Source organism: Macaca fascicularis, chromosome 5, assembly GCF_037993035.2.
Source record: "Macaca fascicularis isolate 582-1 chromosome 5, T2T-MFA8v1.1".
NCBI lineage: Eukaryota > Metazoa > Chordata > Mammalia > Primates > Cercopithecidae > Macaca > Macaca fascicularis.
The window spans coordinates 123,333,418-123,346,341 of NC_088379.1; the positions used below are offsets into that span (position 1 = coordinate 123,333,418).

General features: G+C 36.9%; 1 long non-coding RNA gene across 3 annotated transcripts in view; it reads left to right on the forward strand.

The window, feature by feature from the left end:
* Nucleotides 1–5,310: 5,310 nt before the first annotated feature.
* Nucleotides 5,311–12,924, forward strand: part of LOC107129814 (uncharacterized) — a 70,042-nt gene continuing 62,428 nt past the window's right edge. For 2 of the 3 annotated variants that reach the window (XR_010586963.2, XR_010586964.2), the window contains exon 1: nucleotides 5,311–5,401. This is a non-coding gene — a long non-coding RNA (uncharacterized lncRNA). Of the gene's footprint in view, nucleotides 5,402–6,362; nucleotides 6,572–12,924 lie in introns of those variants that run through there. The other variant, XR_010586965.2, reaches the window with a different exon arrangement.

Genomic DNA, 12,924 nt, shown 5'->3' on the forward strand with positions numbered 1-12,924 from the left:
CACTTCATTGTCTTTGGTTCTGTTTAGATGCTGGATTATGTTTATTGATTTGCATATGTTGAACCAGCCTTGCATCCCAGGGATGAAGCCTTGCATCCCCTTGATCCTGGTGGATAACCTTTTTGATGTGTTGCTGGATTCGGTTTGCCAGTATTTTATTGAGGATTTTTGAATTAATGTTCATCAGGGATATTGGTCTAAAATTCTCTTTTTTTGTTGTGTCTCTGCCAGGCTTTGGTAACAGGATGATGTTGGCCTCATAAAATGAGTTATGGAGGATTCTCTCTCTTTCTATTGATTTGAATAGTTTCAGAAGGAATGGTACCAGCTCCTCCTTGTACCACTGGTAGAATTCAGCTGTGAATCCGTCTGGACCTAGACTTTTTTTGGTTGGTAGACTATTAATTATTGCCTCAATTTCAGAGCCTGCTATTGAGTCCTGCTATTGAGTCCTCAATTTCAGAGCCTGCTATTGAATTCCTCTATTCAGGGATTCAACTTCTTCCTGGTTTAGCCTTGGGAGAGTGTAAGTGTCCAGGAAATTATCCATTTCTTCTAGATTTTTTAGTTTATTTGTGTAGAGGTGTTTATAGCCTTCTCTGATGGTAGTTTGTATTTCTGTGGGGTTGGTGGTGATATACCCTTTATCATTTTTTATTGCGTCTATTTGATTCTTCTCTCTTTTCCTCTTTATTAGTCTTGCTAGCGGTCTATCAATTTTGATTACCTCAATAGATGCAGAAAAGGCTTTTGACAAAATTCAACAGCCCTTCATGCTAAAAACTCTCAATAAATTTGGTATTGATGGAACATATCTCAAAATAAGAAGAGCTATTTATGACAAACCACAGCCAATATCATACTGAATGGGCAAAGACTGGAAGCATTCCCTTTGAAAACTGGCACAAGACAGGGATGCCCTCTCTCACCACTCCTATTCAACATAGTGTTGGAAGTTCTGGCTAGGGCAATCAGGCAAGAGAAAGAAATCAAGGGTATTCAGTTAGGAAAAGAAGAAGTCAAACTGTCCCTCTTTGCAGATGACATGATTATATATTTAGAAAACCCCATCATCTCATCCCAAAATCTCCTTAAGCTGATAAGCAACTTCAGCAAAGTCTCAGGATACAAAATTAATATGCAAAAATCACAAGCATTCTTGTACACCAGTAACAGACAAACAGAGAGCCAAATCAGAAATGAACTTCCATTCACAATTGCTTGAAAGAGAATAAAATATCTAGGAATCCAACTTACAAGGGATGTAAAGGACCTCTTCAAGGAGAACTACAAACCACTGCTCAGTGAAATAAAAGAGGACACAAACAAATGGAAGAACATACCATGCTCATGGATATGAAGAATCAATATCGTGAAAATGGCCATACTGCCCAAGGTAATTTATAGATTCAATGCCATCCCCATCAAGTTACCAATGAGTTTCTTCACAGAATTGGAAAAAACTGCTTTAAAGTTCATATGGAACCAAAAAAGAGCCCACATTGCCAAGACAATCCTAAGTCAAAAGAACAAAGCCAGAGGCATCACACTACCTGACTTCAAACTATACTACAAGGCTACAGTAACCAAAACAGCATGGTACGGGTACCAAAACAGAGAGGTAGACCAATGGAACAGAACAGAGTCCTCAGAAATAACGCCACACATCTACAGCCATATGATCTTTGACAAACCTGAGAAAAACAAGAAATGAGGAAAAGATTCCCTATTTAATAAATGGTGCTGGGAAAATTGGCTAGCCATAAGTAGAAAGCTGAAACTGGATCCTTTCCTCACTCCTTATACGAAAATTAATTCAAGATGGATTAGAGACTTAAATGTTAGACCTAATACCATAAAAACTCTAGAAGAAAACCTAGGTAATACCATTCAGGACATAGGCATGGGCAAGGACTTCATGTCTAAAACACCAAAAGCAACGGCAACAAAAGCCAAAATTGAAAAATGGGATCTAATTAAACTAAAGAGCTTCTACACAGCAAAAGAAACTACCATCAGTGTGAACAGGCATCCTACAGAATGGGAGAAAATTTTTGCAATCTACTCATTTGACAAAGGGCTAATATCCAGAACCTACAAAGAACTCAAACAAATTTACAAGAAAAAAAACAAACAATCCCATCAAAAAGTGGGCAAAGGATATGAACAGACATTTCTCAAAAGAAGACATGCATGCAGCCAACAGACACATGAAAAAATGCTCATCATCACTGGCCATCAGAGAAATGCAAATCAAAACCACAATGAGATACCATCTCACACCAGTTAGAATGGCGATCATTAAAAAGTCAGGAAACAACAGGTGCTGGAGAGGATGTGGAGAAATAGGAACACTTTTACACTGTTGGTGGGATTGTAAACTAGTTCAACCATTGTGGAAAACAGTATGGCGATTCCTCAAGGATCTAGAACTAGAAATTCCATTTGACCCAGCCATCCCATTACTGGGTATATACCCAAAGGATTATAAATCATGCTCCTATAAAGACACATGCACACATATGGTTATTGCGGCACTATTCACAATAGCAAAGACTTGGAATCAACCCAAATGTCCATCAGTGACAGACTGGATTAAGAAAATGTGGCACATATACACCATGGAATACTATGCAGCCATAAAAAGGGATGAGTTTGTGTCCTTTGTAGGGACATGGATGCAGCTGGAAACCATCATTCTCAGCAAACTATCGCAAGAACAGAAAACCAAACACCGCATGTTCTCACTCATAGGTTGGAATTGAACAATGAGAACATTGGACTCGGGAAGGGGAACATCACACACTGGGGCCTATTATGGGGAGGGGGGAAGGGGGAAGGATGGCATTGGAAGTGATAACTGATGTAAATGAGGAGTTGATGGGTGCTGACGAGTTGATGGGTGCAGCACACCAACATGGTACAAGTATACATATGTAACAAACCTGCACATTGTGCACATGTACCCTAGAACTTAAAGTATAATAATAAAAAATAAAAAAAAATTTTTAAAAAGGAAAGACATGTAAAAAAATTAAAAAAATAAAATAAAATAAAAAAAAATAAAAGAAAATGCAAACCAAAACCACAATGAGAAGTCACTTCATACCCACTCGGATGGCTATAATAAAAATAATAATAATTTTTGATGGCAAGTATGTGGAGAAAATGGAAACCTCATATATTGTTGGTGGGGATGTAAAGTGGTGTAGAACTGTGGAAAACTGTTTGGGAGTTCCTCAAAGCATTAAACATATTACTACTCAAAAAAAAAAAAAAAAAAAAAAACCAGTTCATTGTCAGACTGGAATCCTAAGTAGACATCTAACAATCCCTGAAACCACTCAGTGACCAAGAGAAAGTACCCACCAGGGCCCATTGTGCCCAGTGATCTCTCACAGCAGTGGGAGTGGGAGTGAGTTCTCTCGTCTTCAAGCTCCACAAACTTGTGTTTTGAGTTCTCTGAGTTTATATGTGCACTTTTGATCTAGAGTGGGTATGGAAGTCATGCAGAGACAGGATTGGGTCCTGCAGGGAGGCTTCAGGTGTGTGACTAGATTAGACATAAGCTAAACTGGGTTCAATAGATAGGTGGGTTTACTACAAGACAGAACCATGGGCTCATCTGGATCCAAGGAGTCTAGAACTCTTCCATCTGGGGCATCAGCCAATTACATTTATAAAATCTGTAGACCCAGAATCACTGCTTTTCTAGAGAAACATGTAAATCATACTAAGATAACTTTGAGTTACAATGTCCACAGTAGGAAAACTTCTTACAAAAGGTGAATAGATGCGTATTTTTATAGCTACATCAATACAGGTGTTAGCAGTGGTGAATTTGTATGGATCTGCAGCAACCTCAATTCTTGCTTCCTTGGAATAAAGAATTTGATGGAGGGACATAAAGTCAAAGGAGAGACCAAAGCAAGTTTTAGAGCAGAAGAGAAGGTTATTAAAAAGTTTAGAGCAGGAATGAAAGGAAATAAAGTACACTTGGACAAGGGCCAAGTAGACAACTTGAGAGATTGTGTAATGTTTGACCTTTGACTTGAGTTCTTATACATTGTCATGCTTCTGGGTTTGAATGACTTCTCCCCTGATTCTTCCCTTGAGGTGGGCTATCTGCATGTACAGTGGCCTGCCAGAACCAGGGAGGGGCTGCGTGCACAGCGTTTTTACTAGAGTTATACACATGCTCACTTGAGGCATTCTTCTTTTACCTGTCCGAATGTTCCCATAAGGTCATCTATCAGTTAAACTCTTCCCTTTTTTCTCTTAGTGTGCATACATGAGTCCACTCGCCCAACTCTTGAGATCTTATCAGGAAGCTACTGGTTACCAGTTTCAGATGGTTCTATCTATTGGGAGGCTGCCTTTCCCCGACACTGGCTGCAACCAATTATTATTTTAGAGAGACAGTTAACAATCACCCAACCATCATCTGGTGGTCCCTTGACATTCCTTGAGTGGGAGCCCTCTCCTGCTCTGCTCATATCTGCCTGACTACCTACCTACCAACTAGTCAGGCAGGGACCAAGAGAATGTCTTTGTACATATTTTAAACCTAATCCAGTGGGTCTTAAACTAAAACACCCAGTGCTCTGGGATATCTGCCTTTATTGTAAACAAGCCATTGGCAGAGTGTCCACTTTTACACCAGCCATCAGAGGGAGCCCTCCCTTTGTCACAAACTATTAATTTTATTTATTTATTTATTTATTTATTTATTTATTTATTTTACTAGAAGAAGCCCTCAAAGTCTTCACTCCCAGGAAAATAATTGGCCAAGGTCTCAGAGAGAAAAGAGAATACTTTTGTGGTGGGAGTTTCAAATCAAGTCCAAAAAGTCTCCATGTCTGAACCTATCCAATTGACACTTGGACCATTTTCAGAGAAAAATTTCTAAGAATTAGTTTTCCCTTTTCTCTAGTCAATTTTGCTTCTTTCATAAGAAACTCAAGGTTGATGGATACCCCTCTTCTCAAACCCCTGATGACTATATGGACTATATGCTCTGCCAACTCTGTTCAACACTTTCCTATTATCGTGGTCTTCTCTATGCCCCAACACTCCTTCTCATGAGGAGAGTGGTGGAAGTGGGTACCTGAATGAAACTGTGATAGGGTTTGACTCTGTGTCTCCACCCAAATCTCACCTGTAGCTCCCATAATTCCCATGTGTTGTAGGAGGGAGCCAGTGGGAGATAACTGAATCATGGGGGTGGGTCTGTCCCATGCTGTTCTCATGGTAGTTAATAAGTATCACAACATCTGATGGATTTACAAATGGGAGTTCCCTGCACAAGCTCTCTCTTTGCCTGCTGCCCTCCGGGTAAGATGTGACTTGCTCTCCGTTGTCATCTGCCATGATTGTGAGGCTTCCCCAGCCACATGAAAATGTAAGTCCAATTAAACCTCTTTGTTTTGTAAATTGCCCAGTCTCAGGTATGTCTTTATTAGCAGCGTGAAAATGATCTAAAACAGTAAATTGGTACTGGAAGTGGAGTGTTGCTGAAAAGTTACCTGAAAATGTGGAAGTGACTTTGGAACTGCATACCAGGCAGAGGTTGGAACACTTTGGAGGGCTCAAAAGAAGACAGGAACTTGTGAGAAAGTTTGGAACTACTTAGAGACTTGTTGAATGGTTTTGACAAAAATGCTGATAGCGATATGAACAATAAAGTCCAGGCCGAGGTGGTCTCAGATGGAAATAAGAAACTTGTTGGGAACTGGAGCAAAAGTGACCCTTACTATGTTTTAGAGAGACTGGTAGCATTTTGCCCCTGCCCTGGAGATCTGTGGAATTTTGAACTTAAGAGAGATTATTTAGGATATCTGGAGGAAGATATTCCTAAGCAGCAAAGCATTCAAGAGCTGAACGGGTTGCTGTTAAGGGCATTCAGTTTGTGAGGGAAGCAAAGTATAAAAGTTCAGAAATTTTGCAGCCTGACAATGCGATAGAAAAGAAAATTTCATTTCCTAAGGAGACATTCAAGCTGGCTGCAGAAATTTTTATACGTAATGAGAAGTCAAATGTTAATCCTCAAGACAATGGGAAAAATGTCTCCAGGGAATGTCAGAGGTCTTCACAGCAGCCCCTCTCATCACAGGCTGGAAGTCTAAAAGCAAAAAGTGGTTTCATGGGCTGAACCCAAGGTTTCCATACTTTGTTCAGCCTAGGGACTTGGTGCCCTGGGTCAGAGACACTCCAGCCATAACTGAAAGGGGCTGATAAACTAATACATTACTAATAAACTAATACATTAACCATAAACTAATACATTAACCATTACACATGCCAAAGTCAAATCCTCTCACAGTTCAAGGTAATATCTGGCACCCTCAAAAGCCAAAGAGGTCAGGTCAGGTCATGCAATACAGGAAAGAAGAGCTAAGAAGAATCTGTCCATGACTCTTGGAACTTCACAAAGCAAAATGAACACCCCAAAAAGGGATGAGCATCATCTTTTTTTCTGAGTTTTAGGGGTTCAAGTCATTAGAAGCCTTCTCTATACTTTTTCTTGGTACCAAAGATGATGATGAGGGAAGGAGAAATGAGGGAAAGAAAGGTAAGTGAAAGAACATTTGTTTTTTTTAAAGACAGGAAGCTAACACAGAAACCAAGTGCGTGGTTCTGTTTTTCTTTGCTTTGTTTCTCTTTTGCAGCTCAGAGGAATTTTAGCCAATTCAGAGAGGTCTTGTTATCCATAATCTGGAATTCTTATAAGGATTTGACCAAGTAAGGTAGAGGTGGTAAAGTCTGATGCAAGAAATATTGGAACAAACAATGGCAAAAAAATGATTGCTGAGTGTCCTAATCATAAGGAGAAGTTAAGATCTACTGGTTCTTAATCTTAACTTTACTCAGAAAAAATAAAAATAAAAATAAAACAACTTCAGCTACTTATCTAGGAATGGGTCTCAGGCTGAGGACTGCTCTCCATCATCCTAGATAGGAGTTACTTGCCTTCCGCCATCATGGAAGCAGGAAAACTTGCCTTCATTGTTGGAATCAAGTAAATCTCCAAAAAAGTTTTACAGCAAAATAAACTTTAGATCTCAGTCAAAATTTGGGAGATCAGGGATCCTCTTGGCATTGGGGGCAGGTCTGAGAAAATTGTGTTATTGGTTTGAGCCATAAAGATAGCTCAAGCTGGTACCAATAGGAGACATGTCAAAGGTCAGGGGAACCTCCACTCAGAGTCCCTTCATCTTCACCAAAATGTGAACCTCAAATATCTTAGACAGGACTCCGTCAGCTTAGAAAGTTTATTTGGCTACAGGATGTGTAGCCATGATATAGGCTCAGGAGGTCCTGATGACATGTGCCCAATGTGATTGGGGTACAGCTTGATTTTATACATTTTAGGGAGACATAACACATCAATCAATATATGTAACATTCACATTGGTTGATCTGGAAGGGCAGGACAACTAAAAGTAGGGACTTCCAGATCATAGAATTTAAACATATTCTAATTGGCAATTGGTTGAAAGAGTTATTGTCAATAGAAAAAAATGTCTGGGTTATGATAAGGGGTTGTGGAGACCTAGGTTTTATCATGCAGATGAAGCCTTCAAGTAGCAGGGCTTAGAAAGAATAGACTGTAAGTGTTTCTTATCAGACTTAAGATTTATGTTAACATTAACACTGGAGGGGAATAATGAGGAATGTCCAAACCCCACTTCCTGTCATGGCCTTAACCAGTCTTTCAGGGTAAATTTTAGAGTGCCCTGGCTGAGAGGGAGTCCATTCAGATGATTGCAGAGATCACTGAATGTTATTTTTGGTTTATAGAACTAAGAGTTCAATGTAAGAACAATGTGCAAATGAAGAAGCAATGTCCATTATTTCATGTATATCAAGCACAGCAATAAAACAAACAAACTAAAATTATGGTTTCAGGTGTTTGCTTTCATGATGACATTTACATGCTATACAAATAGCCAACGGGGAAAAAACTTGATGATGGCTAGCTTTGTTTTGTGTTACAATGTGTCTACTTAAAAATAGCTTCCCAAATCCCTTTGGCAACTTGCACCTTGAAGTTTTGCAAATTTAAATAATGAATATTAATTAAATATCTAGATTATTTTAATATATAAAATACTGAAACATTAATTGATGAACACAAGTTTAAATTTATTTACTTTGGACTTCTTGTTTTTTATATAGTATGAAGAATTTAAGTATATTTTGGTCTGTTAAGAAACAAAAAGAAATCATATTTTGATGACGCACATATTTTCAGAAATTGCAAAATGGTGTTAATCCACAGAATGATTTGCAAATGCTAATAATTAAAATTCTAATTAATATATGCTAATTAAAACTAAAAATAATAAGGGCAACAACTTCATATGCAAGGAAAGTAAGACAAGTTTTTGTTAATTAAAGCAATGAGGTAGGAAAGAATTGTTCTGTTAAGGGAAAAAGAGTCATTATTGTCCTAAAGTAGAATGACTAATTGTTTCAAAGTGGGAAGAGAAAAAGTATTAGCACAAAGCCTGAGGAAATAAGAAAGTTGTAGAAGGTTTGTGGAAGATGAATCTTGTGAAATAAAAAATTTTATGTGTTATGAAGCTGGCTAAGATTAAAAAGGAATTATTAAGTTTTTCTAAATATTTAGCATCAATTAAAAAATTCACTGAGGCGGAGCTTGCAGTGAGCTGAGATCCGGCCACTGCACTCCAGCCTGGGCGACAGAGCCAGACTCCCTCTCAAAAAAAAAAAAAAATAAAAAATTCACTGATGCAAAACTAGAATTTTGTTTTCTCTGTTAACAATTTGATCCTCTGTTAAAACAAACAGTGCTCTTGGAGTATTGGTTGGCTCTTAATAGGAAATTGTAAAAAGTGTTTACCTTTTAGGAAATTGGGCTGGGAAGTAAAAGTTTTCTTTTACCCTGTTTAATCTTGTGCTTTATGTGTCTTTATTAGATCTTTCATTACATTTAAAAAACTGAGTCCTCTCTACTAAAACAGGTTTTTTAATAACTATGTAACTTTCTGTATTTGCCTTTGAAGTCTTTAAGTTCTCCCTCTAGTTAAATGAATAACTATCATTTAAGTGGCCTATGCTTGTATTTTGATCAAGTATTTTAAACTCTTGATATTTTTGACAAACTTTCTGAACTCAAAATTCGAAATTAAGTTTTGTTTCTTGAGCTTGAAACAACTTCTGGAGTTTCCGGATGTGCTTTTGGAACATCTCCAAAGGATTTGTCTCTTTCCTTGTAAAAAGACATATTAAACTATTTGGGCTTATTTGATACATTAAATTAATAAGAAGCATTGCCTAATAATAAGTAATGCTAACTTTTTAAAATTGCATTTATATGGACATGTTATTAATATGTATTCCAGGAATTATAAAATCCATAGAAATCAGGTCATATTTTTGGACCTGATAAGAATTTCCAGAACTCTAAGAAAGAAACTGGTTGGCTCCACAAAACTACTAACCCAAACATGAAGCAGAACAGAATTAATTGAATATCAGGAATGTTAAACTAAATTTGGTAGATTTTCATGCTAGGCTGTAAGTGTGTGGCTTTATTATTAAAATATTGCGATTATTAAAATATGCAATTTGAATGAGCCTCATAAGTTTGATCCAAGTCAAATTACCTATGATAATCTATTTAAGAAACAATGTTGTATACCTGAATTGGAGAAACAAAGGTGATGTTTATGAAGATCTAAATCTAATGCTAAGTGTGATCTCATGAAAAGCCTAGACAACTGCCTGCTGCTTCCAGAGTCTTTAAAGCTTCTATTTTTCCATTAGGTCTACTCTATGACTCATCATAGAATAGATCAAATGATATTTTAAAAATTAAAAATTGGTTTGGTAATTGTTCTAACATTGTGAAAATGATTTATAACCAATATTTGATTTGTCAAATTCATATTCCATAAGACAGTACAAAACTCGGGTGATTAATTTCCAGCACTTGAGGGACCCTTTAAATACTAACCAATGGATTTCATGCAAGTGCTAATTTCAGTGTATGTTTTCTGGTTGTATAGAAACTTTCCCATGAAGAAAGGCTGATTCTATAATAGTAACTAAGAGATTATTACAAAATGTGTTTCCTTTATGGGACATTCCTGGAGAAATCTTCAGTGATAGAAGCATTCATTTCACTGCAGTTAAACAAGGCATTACAAACACAAAGGCATTAAGCAAAGCTAATTGAATCAATTGTATTGTCTTTGTCAAAGATATTAGCAGACTGATGATAATTAGATCTATTCTTATTAGAAAACAGATTGACCCCTAATGAAATAATTAATGAAAGGCCTATACCCCCTAATAATAAAATCATATGTATCTCCTGTTCTTAGAAACTCTGACAAAATTCAGCATTCCAAGACTTGAATGCATTATGCCTAAGTGTCTTTTTTACCACATAAAATAAGCCTTTAAATGGCCCACCAACTAATGACAACCACACCTTTCACAATCTAGAACCTGAAGATTACATCATATGGATATGACACCAGAGAAAGACCACTACTGAATTGCATTGTAAGGGATCATATCAAGTTATTTTACTTTTTTAATTTTGGCTTTTATTTTAGATAGAGGAGGTACATATGTAGAATTGTCGCATGGGTATATTGGATCCAGGTAGTGAGCATAGTACCCAATAGGTAGTTTTTCAACCCATGCACGCTTCTATTCCTCTTCCTTCTAGTAGTCTGCGTGTCTACTGTTCCCATTTTTACGTGCATGTGTGTTCAATATTTTGCTCCCACTTGTAAATGAGAACATGCAGTATTTGGTTTTCGTTCTTACATTAATTTGCTGAGGATTATGGCCTCCAACTCCATCCATGTTGCTGTGAGAAACATGATTTAATTCTTTTTTATGACTGTACGGTATGTCATGGTGTATATGTGCCACATTTTCTTTATCCAATTCATCATCAATGGTCACCTAGGTTGGTTCCATTTATTTACTATTGTGAATATCACGACAATGAACATATCTACATTCCTTTGGGTATATACCCAGTAATAGGATTGCTGAGTCAAGTGGTAACTGTTTTAAGTTCTTTGAGAACTCTCCAAACTGCTTTCCACAGTGACTAAACTAATTTATATTCCTACAAACAGTGTATAAGCATTCTCTTTATTCTGCAGCCTCACCAGCATCAGTTGTTTTTTACCTTTTTAGTAATAGCCATTCTGACTGCTATCAGATGGTATTTTACTGTAGTTTCGATTTGCATTTTTTGATGATTGGTGAAGATGAGCATTTTTTTCATGTTTATTGGCTCCTTATATGTCTTCTTTCGAAAAATGTCTGCTCATGTCTTTTGCCCACTTTTTAATGGTGTTATTTGCGGTTTTTGCTGATTGATTTAAGTTCCTTATAGATTCTGGATATTAGAACTTGGTTGGATGCAAAGTTGTGACTATTTTCTCCCGTTATAGAGGTTGTCTGTTTACCTTGTTGGTAATTTCTTTTGCTGTGCAGAAGCTCTTTCATTTAATTAGAACCCACTTGTCAATGTTTGTTTTTGTTGCAATTGCTTTTGGGGACTTGGCCAAAAATTCTTCACCAAGGCCAATGTCAAGAAGGGTATTCCCTAGGTTTGGTTTTCTTCTAGGATTTGTATAATTTGAGGTGTTACATTTAAGTCCTCAATCTATCTTGAGTTAATTTTTGTATGTGCTGAAAGGTAAATGTCTAGTTTTATTTTTCTGCATATGGCTAGTCCATTATCCCAGCATCATTTATCGTACAGGGAGTGCTTTCCCGACTGTTTGTTTTTGTCAGCTATGTTGAACATCACATGGCTATAAGTGTGAGGCTTTATTTCTGTGTTTTCTACGCTGTTCCGTTGATCTATGTGTTGTTTTGTAACAGTATCATGCTATTCTGTTTACTATAGCCTTATAGTATAATTTGAAGTTAGGCAGTGTTTTGCCTGTGGCTCATCCAAACCAATCCTAAGCATACCAAGTTCTTACCAATTATACGGCAGCAATAATTCAGGTTCTTGAGTCTTGGATCCACATTTCTCTCCTAAAGACAGCCCCTCCAGACTCTTGTGACTACACAGCCATTGGAGACCTCAAAACTAAAACTAGGCAGGGAGGTTTTTCCTCAGAAGCAGGGAACCTCATGTTGGATATGTTACGTGAAACCTAAATCCTTACATGAGCTTAAAAATTATCTGCTTTACTCTCTACCAAATTTTACTAATATCGCAACTGCAGTATCTATTCTTTTCTACAGGGTTAGGCTTTCAGATTTAGGTATCCAGATTCCTTGTTTAAATATAACAGAAAGCAGAACCTATAGTATGGGTTTTTCAGTAATATTATACCAGATATTAAATTTAAAAACTAAAATAAATGTATTTTGACCTTTTGCAGACAAATTTATAACCCTAATTCCCTAAATGTTGGTAGCCTCCAGTTATGCAATAATTCAGTAATGGAGTCTTGGATAAATATTACTAGTGCTTCCCTACTAATTAGTCCTAATGCATGAGGCATCCCACAGGGAACTGTCTGTTGTGCCTCTCTAAAACATATATTTACATAGAGAATGTAACAATATAATTATCATTTAACCATATGCATGGGCAACTCCATGTATCAATAAGTGAAAAATAAGGGACCACTATGTTTTAGAGATTTTAACAGTATCATTGCCAACCTATAACCAATGAGAAGCTGAACATTGTACACCTTTTAATTTGCACCACAGAATAAAGCAAAATTTGCCAGCAAATGTAAATCCCACCAAATTGGCATCTTTTTGTAGAATACTTCTTCCTTGACATGGCATACATGTAAATAAAGTCAAGAATCAAAATTTGTCTCAAACATTAGCCACTATAGTTGATTCTACAGTTGCCCAGAAAACTTCTTTAATTTATCTTGCTAAATATATCTTTAA